General features: G+C 37.8%; 1 non-coding gene across 1 annotated transcript; it reads left to right on the top strand.

Moving 5' to 3' along the window:
- Positions 1–305: 305 nt before the first annotated feature.
- TRNAC-GCA lies at positions 306–377 on the top strand. Its single transcript has one exon. It is a non-coding gene; the product is annotated as a tRNA-Cys (tRNA).
- Positions 378–21,913: the final 21,536 nt, after the last annotated feature.

Genomic DNA, 21,913 nt, shown 5'->3' with positions numbered 1-21,913 from the left:
TATTGTTTTTGACAACATTTTATGCTCTCTCAGATTCTATCTTAAACAATTTTATCATATACTTTTTTTATTAGGATAAACAGTGTCGATGTTTTAGGCTATCTTTTTTGCTTCAGAAATATGGAGCACTCATTAAAACAGATATACCATGTTTCTCTTGTATTTTCAGCAGTTAGTCTAATAAAAGGGCTCTCATGCAATAAAAATTTGACATTTCTAGGTACAACAGAGATACAGTCCCTACCTATCTCAGACGTAAACCTAGTGCCAGCAAAAAAATAAACGCTTGTCCTGAATTCAGTGCTTCCCTGGTGGCTCAGTGGTTAAAGCGTCTGCCTGCAATGCAGGAGACCTGGGTTCAATCCCTGGGTGGGGAAGATCCCCGGGAGAAGGAAATGGCAACCCACTCCAGTATTCTTGCCTGGAGAATCCCATGGATGGAGGAGCCTGGTGGGCTACAGTCCACGGGGTCGCAAACAGTCAGACACGACTCAGCAAATTCAGCCATTAAGTCTGTAACCACGTGGATTGGTGACTGCATTTTTTTTCTGCTGACAGATCCATCAGTGGTATGGACTATCAATTTAAATTTGACTGAATTTTAACCAGATGACTTTTATAAAAGCCTTCTGGACACAGTTGGGGAAGGAGACAAGAGGGCAGCATAGAGCTTCAGCTGCCACATTGTATACAGGAGCCAATTTTAACGACTTCAGGTACCACATTTCAGATTGACTTAGGCTTTCTAGACTGTATGCCTGGGAGCTTCACTCTAGCAAAGACGTGGTTCTCAAAATTACATGGTGACATTTATTTTCCAAATGAAACCCACCTGCAGAGGGTTATCATTTCAAGCTAAACTTCACATCTTCGGTCTGAATTCTGTCTGTGAAGATAAAGTTGTTTGAACTGTGATATTCAGCAACACTGTGATATTGTTGGTTATGCTAGATTTGATTCTGTTAAACAGTGTGATCCCTATTGTGGAACAGAGAGGATTTTCTCTGCAGCATGAATGAGGCATTGGTAATTTCTGATGTAGGAACAAGTCCATTGTTGAAAAAAGCAGGTTTAAAGGGAGGGGGAACAAGAGAGAGAGAATTCTAAGATAATTTGATTATTAAATATTTCTTCTTAATCAAGTTTTTCAGCTAAAATAGAACCAATAGCTATTGATATTCTAAGCTTATTCAAACTCTTCCTAAGTGGACATTTTTTTTCAGTCTCCATAATTAATATTCTCTGCTTTGAACAAAGTGTGACCTTATTTTTGTCCTTTTGGAGGAATTTTATATTTATATATATATGCACATATATATAGGAGGAATTATATATTTATATACATACACACACACACATATATATATATATGTTCTATATATCATGTGGGCTCTGAAACAGTTCTAGAAATGTCAGCAGAGCTCCAAGAGGCAGGAAGTAAGGCTCATTTCTGTTTCAAACTATATTAATTCTGAGTGAAATCAAGCCTATTCTCACATTTATTACTGCAACTAGGTCCAAGTAAAAAATTGTCGATTTTTAATAAGGATATTTCCATTGGTTTCCTTCCATTCTCACAAACTCATAAATCAGTTCCTGTCTGTCAGCCATTACAGATTTTTCAGTCCTTATGACTAAATGTGACAGCCGAATACTATTTAAATCTATAAAGTTGTATTTCTGTTAGTGAGCTAAACACATTGGCTTCAATGACACCCTCTTTGTTTTTTGGAGTTTATTTTTTCCAGCTCATTTAATAACTATCTGAAGAAACTGGGAAGACTTTACTCAAATAGAATATATATTTAGATAACCAGCAGAATATATATTTCTTTGAACAGTGTAGCAAATAGTAAGATTAAGTAAAAAATCTTGATGAAGAAAGTAGGGGAAAGCAGGATTTTTTCGATAATAAAAATATATATCTGAACTATTTTGCAGAAACAAATAACTTTTAATATCTTTAAATTTACACTTCAGATCCTCAGCAGCTTTGCATACACATGGTAAACATTAATTTCTGGGTAATAAAAATGTGCTTTAATACCACATCTACAGTTTTATGCATATATTCCAAAAATCTCAGCAGACTAATTAGAGGTATCACATTTTATGGAATGAGCATTACATATTTTCTTGGCCTCTAAATACTGTGTAAAATTTAAATAAAGAAAGTATTTCTCCAGCAGAGAGAAAGGTGGATAAAATGCTAAATAGAACTGAAATCAGGCTAATAAGGTGAATGTTTTGGGTCTATAATTTTTGTGCCAACGAAAGTTCTTTTGAAGGGTCACAGTGAGAAAGCAATGATAATTAGACAAGTAAGATATTTGAACATTACACAATTTATGAGAGTATCCAAGGCAGTCATACCTGAGGCCAACTGAATAGATGTTAAGAAACAGTCAATAGGACTAATTTGTGCCTATTATTTCTAACTGACAGTCATGTAGCTCTGTAATTGAAATGCTCAGTAACAGTTTTCTACCTAAATTTTAATGATGCCCTTTATAATTCTCTTTTTAATGCAGCTCCTGAACTTTAGAAAGGTTCTTCACTGCCAAATGTCAGTTCAGTGTGAAGTGCTGCCTTGGAAAAACTCTCACTTAAAAAAAAAAAAAAGTTGCATTGTTCATTATGTCTGTTGAAAATTGCATTGTCTAGTCATGTGCTAACATTTTTGATTAGTCCTCTCATACTGGAAAAAAAAAGGTAAAGAAAAGATCACTTAAAACTAGAGGTTTATTTCCAACTTTCAAAAAGTGCTGTTTATAGAATATATGAAAAGAATATTTTTAAAAGAACACTTCCAGTTAGTTCATCAAATGTCACAAGATGATCATAAACAATAATTTCATAGTTGCTTAGAGAACTCTAGTAAAGAATTATTATCCTACCATTTATTGTTAAAAATTATTTAATAAGACTCATTGATCATTACTTTCTACCAAATTCATACTTTCTGGAAAACAGTTTGCTCTTTTTCTTGTATATTGTGGAACTATAAGATCCTTCTGCTTATCCTGTTTTTTTTTTTTTTAATTTATAATGCAAAATCATGTGAAACTAGAATTCCTGAAATGTGCAAGTTAATTCTTTAATTTTAATTTGATAAAAAGGAATGCTCAAAGACCAGAAGGAGACTGCCAGGAGTTTTCAAAGTAAATACATTTTTTTTTTTATTAACTTTGCTATTATTTTTCAGTTTGAGGGCATGTGGACTGTTTTATAACCTGGGTTATATGCTGAGAAAATATAGTTTAAATTTAGTTGGAGAGACTGAATAATAATTTATCTTGTGGACATGCGGATGTTAGATAAAATTAAGGTCCCTAATACTAGGAGATCAAAATAAAAAGCCAATGGGAGTTTTATCATTTTAAGGAGAAATTTTAGTATACTGTCATTTTTAAATCTCTTTAACAGTTGTGTCTATTTACAAACTTACTGAGAAAAGCGAATGTGTCTCTTCTTGGGAGTCACAGGTTTGGAGAGATTAGGACTTTCACGTTTGCTTTTTTCCTGTGGAGCTCCGTCAGAAGTCATTTATAGGCAAATTATTCTGATTAGGAATAGACCGGTTCTCAGGACTGCCATAAAATAAATCTAAATGTCTCCACTGTGTTTCTGGACCCAGCCGCACTCTCATTAAGCAAACACCACACAGTTGCTACGCTGGCAGCCTTGATTTTGAACACCAGTCTAGGCTGCATGTAAAACAGTATAAATTGCCTTCTTATTCCTCCAAAGGTCCATAGTGCTTATAATTTAGAACTGAGAGGCCCTCTGCGAACAATGTCCAGAAGCATAAACTCATTCTCCCAGAAGAGTATGATACCTGTGAAACAGCTGTCATTGACTACAATTCTCCATTTTTCATGTTTGACAGGCAAAGCCAAATACTTTAAGAATTATGTAACTATTCTTAATAGGTAATAAGTGAAAATACTCCCAAGTTAAAATTTCATTTCCCAGTTTCAGAGGACTTCATTACCCTTAGTAAAGCTAATAATCGTAATGTGAGAGAGAGAGAAAAAAAAGACCTGAATTTGAAAGCTCCAGACACTAAAAAATTAAGATTTCCTTGGGGTTTTTAATAATGTCATAGATCAACTGCTGTGCTTTTCTGTGGTGCTGATTCCAGAATATGGGCTCTATAGCTTATGTTTTCAACCTGGAGAACCCCTCAGGGTTTGAAAATATGAGAAACTTGCCCTGTCAGAATGCAGACTGCTTAGAGGTAAATGTTTCAGCATCAAATTTATCCTTATTTTTAAAATGTGCCTTTCGGGGCAGTTGTTTACCCACTATTGTGATATCTCAAGCTGTCATTTGTGTGCTGATTCACTTTGAAAATGTGGAAAATTATGTATGTCTCAGCGCTAAGGGAAAATACCCAAAGTGAAGGAAATGATGTGTTTTTGCCATGAAATTCCACTATGAAAAATGAACAAATATTAATCCATTTTAATGACCTACATGCATACCATGGATTTACAAGATAAAGGGCCAACACCAAGCCAAGTACCTGTGAACAATGATAATTATACAAATTTGTGTAGAGTTTATATAAACTTCCATGTTAACAAATTGACCCCATTGACTTTATCCTCTTCCTTATAAGGAAAGAATTGCTAGACTGAGTCAGACCTCTGAGAAAGCTTTTAGCGTTTTGATTCTTTGTTCAGAAGAGGAGGAAAATGTTCCATTTAGGTCAACAGATGTGTAATGAGGACTTCCTCTGTCGCGGTCAGCGGGTGGCACGCGGAGGTGCACGACAAAGAAAAGCAGTTCCTAATGCAGACTTACTTATGGTGGAGAGGGACTTGCATATTTCTCTAAACATGGTTGCATACTCTTACGGACTTTCCAGTGAAGAACAGTGCCAGTGAAAAGCAAAGCAAACAAAACAAAATCTAAAAAGGCTAAAGCCTAAATCCATTAGCAGTTTCAACACAAACATTTCCTTTTCTTCCTTCCATCCTCTCTTCGCTATAGCTTTCTCACTACATAAATAAAATGACTTAAAATTTTTCCAGTTGAGACGCGGAAGCCATGGAAATTAGGTAATTGGTCTGGCTTTCCCAGAAGCCTTTAACAGGTGTGGGAGAAGGAACCCAGGCCCCTGGCATTTTATTCAGTGGAAGAATTGAATTTAGAAGACTGTGCCTGAGTCTAGTCCCGACACCTCCTGCTTCTCTGCCCTGTTCGTGTAAGCTGCGTGACTTTGGAAAAGTCACTTAGATTTGTAGCACCTTACTTCATTTATCTGTGAAACGGACTATAGGAGCTTTCCTACCGCTTTACCAGGATGAAATGATGAATAAATGAAATAGTATACACGAACAAACACAATTCAGTATCTTCTGTAGCCTCAGTTTTGTCACTCATATAATTTAATGCAAAATATCTCCCAGAGAGTAAATAATCCTCATATTAAGAAATGCCCAAATTCTGAAGTCAAAAATGGGTACATTTAGTTATTACTTTTAATAAAGTGGTATTTCACATATGCATATTCTCAGAAACCAGTATTGTTGTTGTTGTTTTTAAAGCAACATAATTCCAGTCAATCCTCAAAACATCCTGATTCCTACTTTGAAGATATTTTTCTTTTTTATATTCTTTTTGATTATCACAGGATATTAAATATATTTCCCTGTGCTGTACATTAGGACCTTGTAGTTTATCCATCCTAAATGTAACGGTTGGCATCTACCAACCCCAAATTTCCAGTCCTCTCCTCTCACCCACGCCCTTGGCAACCTTAAGATTGTTTTCTATGTCTGTGATTTTGTTTCTATTTTGTAGATACGTTCGTTTTAGATTCCACATATAAGTGATATATATGTGGGATATATATTTCTGACTTACTTTTGTTGTTGTTGTTGTTTTTCAGTTGGTCCGTTGTGTCCAACTATTTGCGAATGCTTGGACTGCGGCACGCCAGGCCCCCCTGTCCATCACCATCTCCCAGAGCTTGCTCAGACTCATGCCCATTGAGTCGGTGATGCCATCCAACCATCCCATCCTCTGACGTCCCCTTCTCCTCCTGCCTTCAATCTTTCCCAGCATCAGGGTCTTTTCTAATGAGTCAGTTCTTCGCATCAGGTGGCCAAAGTATTGGAGTTTCAGCTTCAACATCAGTCCTTCCAATGGATATTCAGGACTGATTTCCTTTAGGATGGACTGGTTGGATCTCCTTGCAGTCCAAGGGACTCTCAAGAGTCTTCTCCAACACCATAGTTAAAAAGCATCAATTTTTCGGCATTCAGCTTTCTTTATGGTCCAACTCTCACATCCGTACAGGACTACTGGAAAAATCATAGCTTTGACTAGATGGACCTTTGTCAGCAAAGTAATGTCTCTGCCTTTTAATACTCGGTCAAGGTTTGTCATAGCTTTTCTTCCAAGGAGCAAGCATCTTTTATTTTCATGGCTGAAATTTAATTTCATGACTTTTAGGATTTTTTAAAAATTTCTAATCAAATGTTGATACTATAAAGATTTCTACCAACATGATTAATCATTCTACAAGCTGATTGGCAAAGTATGGGCTCCAGCAATGGAAGTGAAGTCCTGCAAATGGAATGGTCCTTCAAAAAAGCTTCAGTGCCAAAGCATTGTTGATGTGGTCAGAGGACACAAACACTAAAGGAAAGCCAAAGCTTAATTCTAAACCTAGATAATGTATTCTAATCACTGGATTTATTTTAGTTGTCATTCTAGCTATTATTTGAAAAAGATTTATACCACCAAGGTAATAAATCGATAAATTAGAGTTCCTTGGCAGATCAACAAAAAAATCATATTTATTAAAATCTGAATTACTGCAATTTAAGAGGTAACAAACTTTGTAAGGTCTGGGCCAATGTATATTTGTTGTATTATCTCAAATGATGAGCCCTGTAGACACTGGTTTGTTCTTACCATGGAATTTAATTAAGTTAGAATTGTTATATTTCTCTTTAGATAGAGATAAGTGTCCATCTATTCTGAAAGCCAAGTTGCAGCTTCTAGACAGTTTGATAGTTTTGAATGAAGCAGTGACATTTGTTGCATTTGCCTATCCATATGTGTCCCCAGAAATTTTCACAAAATAGCAGAAGACAAACTGCCATAAGTGAATGAAAGAAATTTCACAGATATAAAGAACCCCATGAGGGTATGGGTCAAAGGGTCATCTGATATTTGACTTACGAATGTTGTTTGGGAAATACCAAAGGAGTGAATTCATGTGAAAAGTCCTACCTTGAGCTTTTCTTTCAAGATATGTCAGTGGGTTTTTTGCAGACCATGAATAAAAAGAAAAGGAAAGATCAGAAAAGGTCATGTTTGCTTTAGATCTGGGAAATTGTGCTTTTATCAGAAGAAAGGAATTTCTGACAAAATTTGAAAAACAACAACAAAAAGAAGACTTCTTGACAGTACTGTTCCTGCACACCAGGTTGCGGTGTCTCAGGGAGCATAATTGGCTGACGCGCAGGAATACTGGTCGGGACAGTTGGTTAGAGGGTGCAAACGGCAGGGACGGTAAAGGTGGCAGCTGAGTAGCAATTGCCCACTGGATTGCATCCACATATCCTCTTTCAGATGTATCAGCTTTAAGCCACAGGATGATTTTCAAGGACTTTATCTCTCGCTCTCTGCTTTTCAAGCCACTTAGTTGTCTTAAAAATTCTTCAGGGTGGTAATGTTGCTTCCTCTTGTCAGATGCCCAGAACTTCTAGCCAGGTTTATTTATCTGCTTTTTTTTTTTTTTTTCAAATTAAATTTTTAGTGCTAATAAACAAGTCATAATGAATCAAGAACTTTCTTTTAATCTTTTTTTGATCTCTATTTATTTTATGCTTTGTCAACAGTGTAATAAGATAGGAAAAGATATATTCTGTTTACTTCTTAAAAATAGTTATTTATTCAATTATTTGACTTTGTCAGGTCTTAGTTTCAGCATGCAGGATCTTTCGTTGCAGTGTCTAGACTGAGTGGTTGAGGCCCACAGGCTTAGTTGCTCTGCAGCATGTGACATCTTAGTTCCCAGACCAGGGATTGAACCGGCGTCCCTCGCACTGAAAGGCATGTTTTTAACCACGTAACAAACAGGGAAGTCCTGGAAAAATAGATTTTGAAGTCATATAAACAGACTCGGAATCTTTTCTGTAGCCTAGAAAAGCCCTTGGATTTCCTGAGAAGCATAAAGTACAAGTTCTAGTTTCCTCATCTATAACATAAGAATAGTGATGCTAGGTGTCTTTCAGCAGATTGCATATTAAATAAAACAGAATTTATGAATTTTCTGGACCATTGCCTGGCAAATAAACATTGTCCAGTGAGTGTTTGTTCAATTCTCTTCTTACAGTGGGAATTAGAGACACTTAAGGCCTTACCTACCTAATTGTTTGTTTGTTTGTTTACATTTTTAACTGTTTGTGCAGTTTGTTTACTGTTGTATTTTGTTCAGCCACTTGAAAGTGAAGTGCTCTGTGAAAATCTAATGTGATGTATATTACCATAGGTGAACTAGGTCGCCAGTCCAGGTTCGATGCATGAGACAGGGCGCTCAGGGCTGGTGCACTGGGAGGACCCTGAGGGATGGGATGGGAAGGGAGGTGGGAGGCGGGGTTCAGGATGGGGAACACATGTACAACCCATGGCTGGTTCATGTCAATGTATGGCAAAACCACCACAATATTGTAAAGTAATTAGCCTTCAATTAAAATAGATAAATTAATTAAAAAAAAAGAAAATCTAATGTGAGACTTTTTAAGGATGGTGATTTTGTGCTCTACTTGCTCTCTCCTTCATTGTGTACTTATTTTTAATGAAAACAAGACAAATCGTTTATTGTTATTTCTTCTACTATATATATAGAATTAATTTGGCAAAATTTCCTAATGCTGTTTAAAAAGTTAACAGCTGTAGGCGACAGAATTCCATCCGCATTTTCATTTTACAATGTCACAGTAGAGCATATGTGCTCCCCTACTGTGTGGCAAAGTTGTCAGCAGTTTGTCAAAGAGCAGATACATTCCTCATGGTAGAAGAGAAACAATTAATCCTGGGAGTGAAACAACTACAGTTTCACTCTCTTTTCTCAGTGAGCTTTAAGTGTTGTATTTTTTGATTAACCCAGTAGTGCAGTTCAGAATTTGGTCTTCATTTTTCAAGTGAATGAGTGAATATTAGGGCCCAGGTTTATAAATTCATTAAAATCCAAATTTTAGGTTATCTTTATAAGCATTAAACAAACCAAATTTTTGATGATGAAGTAATGCCATCAATGATAAAAAGCTATGGGATATAGTGTAAAACAGAACTTTATGTTGTAGGTATAATATCCCTAGATGATTCATTGCCGGGAGCCGGCATATTGCATATTGAGTGCGTATTGCATATTGAGTGCAGCACTTTCCACAGCATCATCTTTCAGGATCTGGAATAGCTCAACTGGAATTCTATCACTGCCAGGAGCCAGCGTGAGGAATTCCGCCCATGACAAAGGTCATGAGGAAGGAGGCTTGGCATACGCAAAGGCGGGATCGAGCCTCAGGAGTCCCCCTGGAAATTCTCGAGCATCTACCCCCCAAACCAGAGTCTGCCTACTTTCTGCTTTGTGCTTTCACCTACACCTCTGACTTTACGGGGGGCTGTCCCCCACTACCTCTCTCTGAAAAAAGAGTTAGCTTATAGCTCCAGTTAATAATTCCTGGGTGTGACAGTGTTTAACCTACAAACTCCTTTGGAAATCCTCTAGCCTGCCTGAATAGGTTTTTCCGGCCACATGTGATTGTTCAGAGCCTCCCAACTGTGTGAGGCAGGAGATGTTCTAAACTGTCTAAACACAGATTCCTTTGAGTAGTTAAAAGATTGATTAGAAATTGTATTGGTGAAGGGTATTTCACTTATTGAGCCAATGTTTGCTGCTAAGTCTCCATACTCTGTACCTACTGTGTCCTTGGCAGTGTATTGATTGATATAATGGGTGTATAGAAATGTAAGTAGTAGCCTCAATGTTTGTAACGTTGGACCCTTGAGTTAATTCTTTTCTTGATTGAGCCCACCTCACCTTTGCCCTATAGGAATGCAGCTTTGTCCAATGCTTTTTTGGAGGCTGGTGCCTGACTTTGGAATAATCACCTTTAGAGAAAGATAAGTTTCTTAAAATGTTAACAGGCCTCCTGGCCAGAAGATGATGTAATTCACCTGAACTTTTGCATATGATAAGTTTGAAAAGCCTGGCTTCGATTAGGACCAGGAACTGCTGTCCTTGCATGACTCCACCCCTTCCCCCATTATCCTCTATGCACAACTTTAGGTATAAAAACTACTTTGGAAAATAAAGTGCGGGCCTTGTTCACTGAAACTTGGTCTCCCCATGTCACTCTCTCTTTCAAAATCTGGCTGAGTCTCCATCTGGAGCGCGGAACCCACCATGCTTGCTAATTATGCCTGGGCTTCTAAGATTCAACCAGGGAGGCCTCAGTGTCTCCTCTCCTTTGGGAGAACGGAAGGACGCCTGCGGCCTACGTAAGTGGTGCAAACTTCTTGTCTTGAAGTTTTATTGGTCTCCCGCGTAAACCAAGCTACTCAGCCTCTTTTCTCCACTGAATTTTCCTACTGAGCTATCCTCATTCTATTACTCTTTATATCTTTGATGAATAAATAATTAAATAGGTCGCCGACACCGTCCCCGCTTCGAATACCCTGGATCAGCCGGGGCTGGACCCCGGCAATTCATCTTGAGAAAATAATTTAACATCTTTAGGACTCACATTCCTCATTCATTACAATGGATGATGACAGGAATCCTCATCTTATAAGGTTGGTTTAATAATTAAATGAGATAAGTCTTAGAAGCACTTATCACAGCCTCTGGCATGTATAAGCACTCAATAGATGTGACTTGCGTTTGCTCCAATAATATGATAACCATATCATATTTATTCCCACATAAACACATTTGAAAGGGGACAGGCATTACTGATTCAGTCAAATTTTGACTTGGTCCTAAAGACTCTAATTTTGCTGTCTACAAGCCGGGATCAAGATTGCCAAAATATCAATAACCTCAGATATGCAGATGACATCGCCCTTAGGGCAGAAAGCAAAGAGGAACTAAAGAGCCTCTTGATGAAGGTGAAAGAGGAGAGTGAAAAAACTGGCTTAAAACTCAACATTCAGAAAACTAAGATGGTGGCATCCGGTCCCACCACTTCATGGCAAATAGATGGGGAAACAATGGAAACAGTGACAGACTTTATTTTCTTAGGCTCCAGAGCTTATTCATCTTTTAACTCAATATTTGTTCTCCTTTACTGTTATCTCCCCCACTTCCCTGGCTACTAGAAAGCAACATTTTATTCTGTTACTATGAGTTTGACTTTTTTTAGATCCCATATATGTGAGATTATGCTCTGGGCGATGTTGAAGGATTCAGCACCAGGAGTGCTGAAGTCAAGGGGTCGCAAAGAGCTGGACACGAGTGACCAACTGAGTGACTGAACAACAGCTTTGTTGGTAGTGAGATATTGACTTACTCCTCATCTATAGTACCGTACAGAATATTGACACTCCAGGTTTTGGGTCAAGGGCAGAACGATGAAGTATCTTTTATCTAGCTTCTTTCATCATTCAAGGTGATACAAAGTACCACCTATAAAGCATCCTTGTCAAACAAACAAACAGAACCTATTCTGATCAAGCCTCCAGATACACTCTATATTGTAGATTTTAAAATAAGCACACGTTATTTTAAAATATACAGCAACATATTAAGCTTGTTTATCTACAGGTAATGAAATTTGAGGTGATTTGTATTTTCTAAAGTCTATGGAAGATGTAATAATATCTATTATAATATATGGCAATAGAAGGGTGCAAAGAATAAAAAAAGAGATATCCAAGAGGCAAGTTGCTAGGGCACAGAGACAGTTGCAGACACTGTTAGAGACAGGAGCTGATCAGACTTACCCAGGTCCATAGAGAGGATTACCACAAGTTTGATAGTTCTATAGAAGGATGAATAAGCATAGATTTATCATAAGGACAGTTTGTGACATGTTAAAATGGAAGTGCCTGTAGTATATCTGTGGGGGAACTTGAAAGGGCTAAAATTTAGGGAAGTATGTAAGCTGAACATGTAGTTAGTACAAATCAGTCAAAATAAATTCACTGATCAATAAAACATGTTCTAAATAAAATATTTTGGTTATTTTGGGATCCCACATAAAGAAAGTCAATGGTTCTTTTGCAAACAACTGAACTATTTTTAGCAGATTGTTTTTATTATAAATATTATGTCCTCTTGAAAAACTTCATTTTCATAATCATTCATTTTCTTCTCCTATGTTAGAAATGTCTGTTCACTCTTTAGGGAAGAAAAAGTACTGCTTCAACAAGTCAAATTTAGTGAGCACACTGAAAAATAATTTCCAATACCAAAAGGGGAAAAAAAATGCTGTACTGAATTGAAAATATGTTGCTACTTCTTTTTTTTTTCTTTTAAAACCGGCCTTTGCTTCTCTTGCTCTCTTCCTATAGAGAAACAGCAGGGAATACATTTTTTTTTTAATACAAGAATTAATTATCACTCTCATATTACCTCCCTGTGGTCGACTACAATCCCTGGCTGCAGTGTTTGTCTATGCATGTTTTGAAAATAATTGTAGCTATTTTATATCATCAGGCCTCTAAATTATACTCTTCAAAACTTGCTCGACTTATTTCCTCATCCTTTCTCCTGGTCTTGGGTGTAGGAATTATGAGACCTTGGTTTCTGTGACCATTATGTGCCTTTTGAATATTTACTTTATTTCCTTTTCCAACAATAAAATTATTTCTATTTTATGGAGAAATGACTTTATCAGCATACCACTTGTCCTCCTCCTCCCAAATTTAACCAAAACCAAACCCCTATTATGGTCTTGCACTAAGTCACTTTGGTCATGTCCAACTCTTCATGACTCTATGGACTGTAGCCTTCCAGGCTCCCTTGTCCATGGAGATCCTCCAGACAAGAATACTGGTGTGGATTGCCATGCCTTGCTCCAGGGGATCCTCGCAAACCAAGGATTGAACCCGTTTCTTTAACATCTTCTAGCACTGGCAGGTGGGTTCTTTGCCACCAGCACCACCTGGGAAGTTTACTGATGAGATGAATTTAGAAATGGAATTTGCTGTTGTTGATGTTCAGTCGATACATCCTATTCGAATCTTTGCGACCCCATGGACTGCAGGATGCTATTTCCTCCGTCCTTCAGCATCTCCCAGAGTTGGCTCAGATTCATGTCCATTGAGTTGGTGATGCCATCCAACCGTCTCATCCTCAGTCACCCTCTTCTCCTGCCTTCAATCTTTCCCAGCATCAGGGTCTTTTCTAATGAGTTGGCTCTTCACATGAGGTGGCCAAAGTATTAGAACTTCAGCATCAGTCCTTCCAATGAATATTCAGGGTTAATTTCCTTTAAGAGTGACTGGTTAGATCTCTTTGATGTTCAAGGGACTCTCAAGAGTCTTCCCTAGCACCACAGTTTGAAAGCATCAATTCTTTGGTGCTCAGCTTTCTTTATGGTCCAACGTTCACATCTATCTGTACATGACTACTAGAAAAACCATAGGTTTGACTGTATGGACCTTTGTCAGCAAGATGATACCTTTGCTTTTTAATATGCTGTCTAGGTTTGTCATAGCTTTCCTTTAAGGAGCAAGAATCTTTTAATTTTGTGACTGCAGTCACCATCCACAGTGACATGGAATCCAAATAAGGAAAATCTGTCACTGCTTCCACTTTTTCTCCTTCTATTTGTTTCTATGAAGTGATGGGACCATACGCTATGATCTTAGTTTTTTTTTGAATGTTGAGTTTTAAGCCGGCTTTTTCACTCTCTTCTTTCACCTTTCTCAAGAGGCTCTTTAGTTCCTCTTTGCTTTCTGCATTTAGGGTGGTACCATCTGCATATCTGAGGTTATTGATATTTCTCCTGGAAATCTTGATTCCAGTTTTGTGATTCATCAAGACTGGCATTTCACATGATGTACTCTGCATGTAACTTGAATAAGCAGGGTGACAACATATAGCCTTGATGTACTCCTTTCCCAATTTTGAACCAGATCGTTGTTCAATGTCCAGTTCTAACTGTTGCTTCTTGACCTGCATGAAGGTTTCTCAAGAGGCAGGTCAGGTGGTCTGGTATTCCCATCTCTTGAAGAATTTTCCACAGTTTATTGTGATCCACACAGTCAATGGCTGTAGCATAGCCAATAAAGCAAAAGTAGATATTTTTCTACAATTCTCTTGCTTTTTCAATGATCCAGTGGATGTTGGCAATTTGAACTCTAGTTCTTCTGCCTTTCTAAATCCAGCCTATAAATAATAGGTCTGTCTGATCTATTCAGACTGATAATACTGTAATCAGTTATCCCTCTAATTTTCAATCAATTCCGTTTTCAGAATAAATGACAGAATATATATAATAAGTAAAGCTATCAAGATTGGCATAATAAATGAGCCTACAGTTCTGATGCAACTCAAATATGATCATTAAAATATGAAGTTGTGTATTATAGACCCAGAAAATAGTAATTCTTTAATCAGACTACTACAGACAGAAATTCCAAACTGTCTCCGGCACCTAGTCTCCAAAAATTGTTTGACATGGACAGTATCTCCCACTATGCTTTACTGTATTACCGCCTCTTTCTGAATCTGGGGTATCCTATCATTTATATTAGCTGATAGAATATGGAAGAAATTATGGCTTGCCAGCTCTGGGTCATACCTTTAAAAGGATGACAACATCCATTTTCTTTGCTCTTGGAAAGCTCACACTCATAAGCCAGTATGTAAAAAGGCTGATTACGCTCCTGCAGAGACTGCATGGGGCAACAGTGTCAACAGGAGAAGTCCTGAGACTTCATGGACAGGACAAGGGGCAGGCTATATTTCAGTGGAACATGCAGATGATTCCAGTCTCAGCTGCCATCAAACTGCAACTGTGTGGGAGTTCTGAGGTGAGAGCAGCTCAATTATTTAGATGTGCCCACTCAACCCACCAAATTGTAAGAGGTGGTCTGACAGTTGCTTTAAGCTATTATGTTTAGAGATAGCTTTTGCAGAGATAATCAGAACAAATTGGCACTAGAACTTGTTCCATGGAAACAGAGCCTAAAAAATGGAAATTTGTTAAGTAGCTCTCTTATTTTATTAGATTTAAAGGATTCCATGAGCCAGGGTGGCACTTCTGGCTCCTGGCATGCCCTAACAGAGTGGTCATTTAAGTGATCACATGTAGTTGTCTATAGTGATTAAATGCTTATAGAAGGGTGTTAGGTAACAAAGGAGTAACTGCTCTAAAAATGTTAAATAAGAGGTGTAATGGATGTGGTTAGTCACTTCTAAATGCATTGGAAAATGGGAAAAAGAAAATCATAAGCTCAGGGTTTTAAATTCTCAACTCAAACTCTTGGTTAAGAGACTAGAAAACATCTACAACTGCTCTAAACAATACTTCTTTTATAAATAGTTGCATGGTCAAGGTTTCTGAAAGCCAGGCCATGACCAATAGCCTGCTTTTTGCTTCAAGACCAGATTCAGTACCATGTACAATAATCACCTAATCACCAAATGCTGAGTGAATGAATGAGTATTTGAAAAGAAGGGCCTGGTTCAAAATAAATATGACAAAAACTTAAGAGAAGCTGTGTTTATAGGTAAATGCACTCTGACTTCATCTTAAGGAAGACAAGAAGGAGAAAACATTTGCATATAAGACTAAAAATTATAATTCTGAATCCATTGATTTGAAGAGTTCTGTGGGAAACACATTTTTTATATGGAATAGTTTTGGTTATATGTGGTTCCTTTTTGGTTTCTTACCTTTTTTTGGAATATTAAGTTTAATTAAATATATTTTGTGGGAAAACTTATTCTAAATTGAAATGGGTAGGGTTAAATTTTACCTCCAGTCATGATAATTCAGTTATGTTTTTTAAAAAGGAGGATAAATTCATTTCAGAATCCCTTTCAGATTGCTTATTTCAAAGTGATTCTTTAATTCAGATTTTCTTTTTAAAACAGCAACAGTCATTTCTCAATTCAGATTTGTGATGATCATTTTAAAATAATAAACAGCTTGCATTTGTGACCTGACTTGACTAACATGAGATAGCTTTTAGCCATGCTTATACAGAACCCCAGCTCACCATAATCCTGGTGGAAGGATTGGGTTTCTATTTTTATTCATTTTCCCTCAAGAGACAGGCACTTGGCTATTTACTTCCATTTCCACTTTTGGGGGTGTCATTATTGTTGCCTCTGGGTGACATAAACGGCCTGTTCAGCTTAGATTCACCAAACTTTTAGAATGCAATTTAGTATCTGCTGAAGCCTAAAGGTAAGCACACATGCTAGACAATATTTCATAGGAGAATGTTCCCTCTCCACCTATGTTATGAAGAGTGATCTTCATAGAGGTAGTTGCACTCCATTCTCTAAATTGTTTTTAAATTTCCTTGTGGCTGTCTTAAGTCAATAGAGCAATGTAGTGTACCTTTTAAAAAATCTCCTGTCTCACTTCTCAATACTTTCCTTTCTTTTTTTTTTTTCATTTTAAGCATGAGAACTCACCTTCATATACTGTATAGTTATCTGTGATCTATTGGTCCAACTCTGCTGGATTGATGCCAGATTTCAACACTTAGCTCCCCACTGGCAAGCTACTTTCCCACCAGTGGTTAAAAAATGATCACTTTTACGCTTAAGCACACACATTGACATCTCCCGTCTTGAATTCCTCTGAAAAAGAAGAAAAATAGCTAGAGAAGTCTACCATAGCAGCCCCCTCTGGCAGGGATTCGAAAGTAAAAGAGCATTTCCAATTTCAGTCAAACCCAACTGGTTCAGAAAAGTTCAGGTCCTTCAGAAGTTAACACAGGGCTCCCTTTGGTCGCATCAGGATGGATATTCCTATCTGCCCAGTTTGCTTTTACTCAGTTCAGCTGTTTTGTTATTACTTATAGAAAATGTTGCCTCAGCTGGAAAGCTGAATCATATCAGAAACCATTTTTAGAGGAGTTTAATGATGATATTTCCATGGGACAAAGGAAAAGAGAGCCCCCTCAGGATTTCTTTAAAATCCATAAAGCCAGGTTTTGAAAAGAACATGATTGGAATGCAGCAAGAAACCTATCCTTAACAATTCCTCTTCATTGAATCGCTTCCTGGTTATTCTTTAAATGGCAAAGCTTCATAGTAGAGGGCATCTCTACTCACTGGAAAAATGGTAGCCTTCTCATGGCACAAAAACTAGTCAGTATTTCTTTCACACAAAAAATTGAAACAAACTGTTTTCTCTCTTTCCTGTTTTAGGATGAAATTCAGTTTTGGCCAAAGATTTTTGTTTTTCTTCTGAAGGAAAAATGGGATAAGAATCCTAATTTTTTTTTTTTAACGTGCCAATTGGAGTTGAAAGTAAATTCATAATTTTCTTGAATTTGAAATTTTTGATTCTGTAAGCAAATGGAATTGTTAGATTACTGTAGCCTAGACAACAAAAAAGGCTCTTCGTGAGTTATTAACATACAACGGACTAAAAATTCCATACTATTTTGATGAAGCTTTAAGTGAAATAAACAAATTTCCCTGGGTATTTAGAAAGGATATCTAAGTAGATAATCAGTACTTACAAAAACAAACCAAAACTCGCCACAAAACAGACAGGGTCCAACAAAACAGAGACAGGCAAGAATAAAGAATGGTGTTGAATCAGGTGTTTCCCTGCATGATACAGATACAGATGCAAAAGATGTAGAGAAGGACCTTTGGGCTGAGGAAGCTAGGACTTTAAGATACAAATGCTCCTGAAGTAGTCACTGGACATAAAGAGGTAGAGTTAATGTTAGAGGCTATATATTGACCTTTTAACTCTCTAGAATAAAGAAATGGACATTTCTATAAAGTCAGTGTGACAAGCAACCCTAAAAGTTAAACACTTAAAGGAGATGAACACAGTTAAAGGACATATGGTAAAAGAAACTAAAAGCATCAAGAAAGACTTTGAAAAGAAAGGAGAAATACCCGAATACTGTGTCTTCACAAAGAAGACAACATTCAGGAACGGGAAGTCATAAACAATTACAACTGTACTGCAAAGGTAAAGGAGGGTGGTAACTGCTGGAAGGCTGAAAGAGAGGAGGACTGAAGCATCAGTGAGCTTTGTGACAAGATGGCTTCTGTTGACATTACAGCAATTTCAGTGGAGCAGTTGATGGAATTTTGAAGACATAAATGAAACATCAGGGACAATAATTAGATGCAGTTACCCAAGAATTTTAACTGGGGAAGAAGGGACAAATAATAATGAAGTAATAACAACAGAGATTTGTGTTTATGTATGTGTTTTGATATAACCAGTTTGATATAACTAGTGTTTTATAATATTTTTAAAAAGCTTTTTCTTATCTGAAATAGAAGGACATGAGAATGAATTGGAAGAAAATGAGACAGAATTTCGTTCTCTTTCTGTTTCAGAAGAGATATGTAGAAATAATATTCCTCAAAATTGAAGAGAATGTAATAAAGCACTACTCTACTAGAGCAGAGGAGTGAGTTTTAGAGAGGAGTTTATGTCTCTAAGATCACAGGGATATATGAGAAAAGAAAAGGAAGAAAGAAAAAGAAAGACAGGAAGAAAAAGGTTCAAATAAGAGTGAGGTTATATGTGCATGCATACATGGATGATCTTGATCACTTTAATGTAGAGTGAAAGTAAAATAGAGAAAAGAGATTGGAAGTTGACAAGATATTAGAAAGATGGAATATTACCTATAGACTATAAACTGGAATACCTAAAGACAAACAAGTTGAAGATTAAAACAAATTTTAATTTTGTTGCTTAGACATTCAGAAGGTTATACCTGCTTTGTAACTAAAGGAAGTAGACATGGAACAAAAATTGTGCAAGTTTTGAGTACTGAAAATCCCATGCCCCTAACCCAGCCCTGCCATAGTTCTTGAACTTTTTATGGTATTACTTTAGGTTAGATGAGTTCAAGGTTTCTGTTAGCATGAAAGCAGTACAAAATTATTACTACATTGAAGGCACTGTCGGTCAGTAAATGCTACTTATGTAGTAAGTAACCATGCTTAGCCTAAAGAAATGGCTCTTTAACACCAAAACTCTGATGGCTCAGTGGATGAAGAATCTGCCTGCAATGCAGGAGACTTTGGTTTGATCTCTGTGTCAGGAAGATCCCCTGGAGGAGATCAAGGCAACCCACTCCAGTATTCTTGCCTGGATAATCCCATGGACAGAGGAGCCTGCTGGGGTGCAGTCCATGAGGTCGCACCGAGTTGGACACGACTGGGTGACTAAACAAATCCTCCTCCATGGTATTTCTTCAGTTCAGTTCAGTTCAGTTCAGTTGCTCAGTTATGTCCGACTCTTTGCGACTCCATGAATTGCAGCACGCCAGCTCTCCCTGTCCATCACCAACTCCCAGAGTTCACTCAGACTCACGTCCATCGAGTCGGTGATGCCATCCAGCCATCTCATCCTCTGTCGTCCCCTTCTCCTCCTGCCCCCAATCCGTCCCAGCATCAGAGTCTTTTCCAATGAGTCAACTCTTCACATGAGGTGGCCAAAGTATTGGAGTTTCAGCTTTAGCATCATTCCTTCCAAAGAACACCCAGGGCTGATCTCCTTCAGAATGGACTGGTTGGATCTCCTTGCAGTCCAAGGGACTCTCAAGAGTATTCTCCAACACCACAGTTCAAAAGCATCAAATCTTCAGTGCTCAGCTTTCTTCATAGTCCAACTCTTACATCCATACATGACTACTGGAAAACCATAACCTTGACTACTAGGACCTTTGTTGGCAAAGTAATGTCTCTGCTTTTGAATATGCTATCTAGGTTGATCATAACTTTCCTTCCAGTGAGTAAGCATCTTTTAATTTCATGGCTACAGTCACCATCTGCAGTGATTTTGGAGCCCAGAAAAATAAAGTCTGACACTGTTTCCACTGTTTCCCCATCTATTTGCCATGAAGTGATAGGACCAGATGCCATGATCTTTGTTTTCTGAATGTTGAGCTTTAAGCCAACTTTTTCACTCTCCACTTTCACTTTCATCAAGAGGCTTTTGAGTTCCTCTTCACTTTCTGCCCATAAGGGTGGTGTCATCTGCATATCTGAGGTTATTGATATTTCTCCCAGCAATCTTGATTCCAGCTTGTGCTTCTTCCAGCCCAGAATTTCTCATGATGTATTCTGCATATAAGGTAAATAAGCAGGGTGACAATATACAGCCTTGACGTACTCCTTTTCCTATTTGGAACCAGTCTGTTTTTCCATGTCCAGTTCTAACTGTTGCTTCCTGACCTGCATCTACTCATAGCTAATTTTATAAATGAGATCTCCAGTGGTCTTAAGACCACACTGTATTTTAAGTACTTTCATCTTTCATGTGGCCCCTCATTCATTTGACTCTTCACTTACAAGTAACTAAAATATCAAATGTACTTACACTAGCTTGTTGTATAAATGAAACTTCATCTCTCTTGCTTCTTAATAATCACTTATTAAGTGTTACTACTTTTATTTAGAAGAATCCCAATATCTGTCTGGAGGTTTCCTTGCCATGAACTGGTCAATAACCTAGGGGGTGTGTGTGTGTGTGCTCAGCCATGTCCAACTCTTTGGAACCCCATGGACTGTAGCCTGCCAGGCTCCTCTGTCCATGGGATTCTCTAGGCAAGATGACTGGAGTGGGTTTCCATTTCCTACTCCAGAGGATCTTCCGATGCAGGGATCAAACCCACATCTTCTGCATTGGCAGGCAGATTCTTTATCACTGCACAATCGGGAAGCCCAGTCTAGGGCACACTCAGGATTTCCTCCTTACTGCGAACACTGCTTCTTCCCCCCACAAGAAAGAGATAAGGGGAGAGAATTACAGTCAAAGAACTCAGCTGCCTGATTATTCCACAGTTTCTACACCTCACGTGCAAAAACCAAGGTCACTGGGTAGAGGTCTTAGAAATAATTCAAGGAAAAATTCTTTTATTGCACAAAAGATAATTGTGCAGATGTAAAAAGGGAAAAATAATATCTCAGTAATATTTCACTTGGGCTTCCCAAGTGCCTCAGTGGTAAAAAAATCTGCTTGCCAAGCAGGAGACCAGGGCTTGATCCCTGAGTCAGGAAGATCCCCTGAAGAAGGCAATGGCAACCCACTCCAGTATTCTTGCCTGGAGAGTCCCATGGACAGAGGAGCCTGGCGCGCTACAGTCCATGGGGTCACAAAGGAGTCAGACACGACTTACCAGCTAAACAACAACTTTTCACTCATATTTGACAGTGAAGTTGAAGTGAGTTAATACACGTAAACGAGCTAGAACAATTCTAGCACATGGTAAGCATATGATATAAATGTTAAGTGGTATAGTTGCTTTTAGTATTTAATGTTGTGTACATACTATATATCTAGTAAGCACTGTGGGTTTTTTTGAGGCAACAAATGAAACTACAAACATCTAAAAAAAAAAAAACAAAAAATAAATTTTACACTATTCCTTCAGATTACTCAGCACTCTTAGATTTTTTCCCTGTCCATCATGAAGATAAGAAAGAACTGAGTAGAGAGATGGAATGGTCTCAAAAGAAACACAAGTCCAGATGTGAGCATTTTTTTTCCTTTGAAAGTGAAAGTGAAGTTGCTCAGTTGTGTCCAACTCTTTGCTACCCCATGGACTGTAGTCCTCCATGCTCCTCCATCCATAGGATTCTCCAGGCAAGAATACTGGAGCGGGTTGCCATTTCCTTCTCCAAGGGATCTTCCTGACCCAGGGATTGAACCCAAGTCTCCCACATTGCAGGCAGACGCTTTAACCTCTGAGCCACTAGGGAAGTCCCAAA

The sequence above is a fragment of the Bubalus bubalis genome, chromosome 9, assembly GCF_019923935.1.
Source record: "Bubalus bubalis isolate 160015118507 breed Murrah chromosome 9, NDDB_SH_1, whole genome shotgun sequence".
Classification (NCBI taxonomy): Eukaryota; Metazoa; Chordata; class Mammalia; order Artiodactyla; family Bovidae; genus Bubalus; species Bubalus bubalis.
Note: the sequence above shows the minus strand (reverse complement) of the source record. Positions and strands in the feature narration are given on the sequence as shown.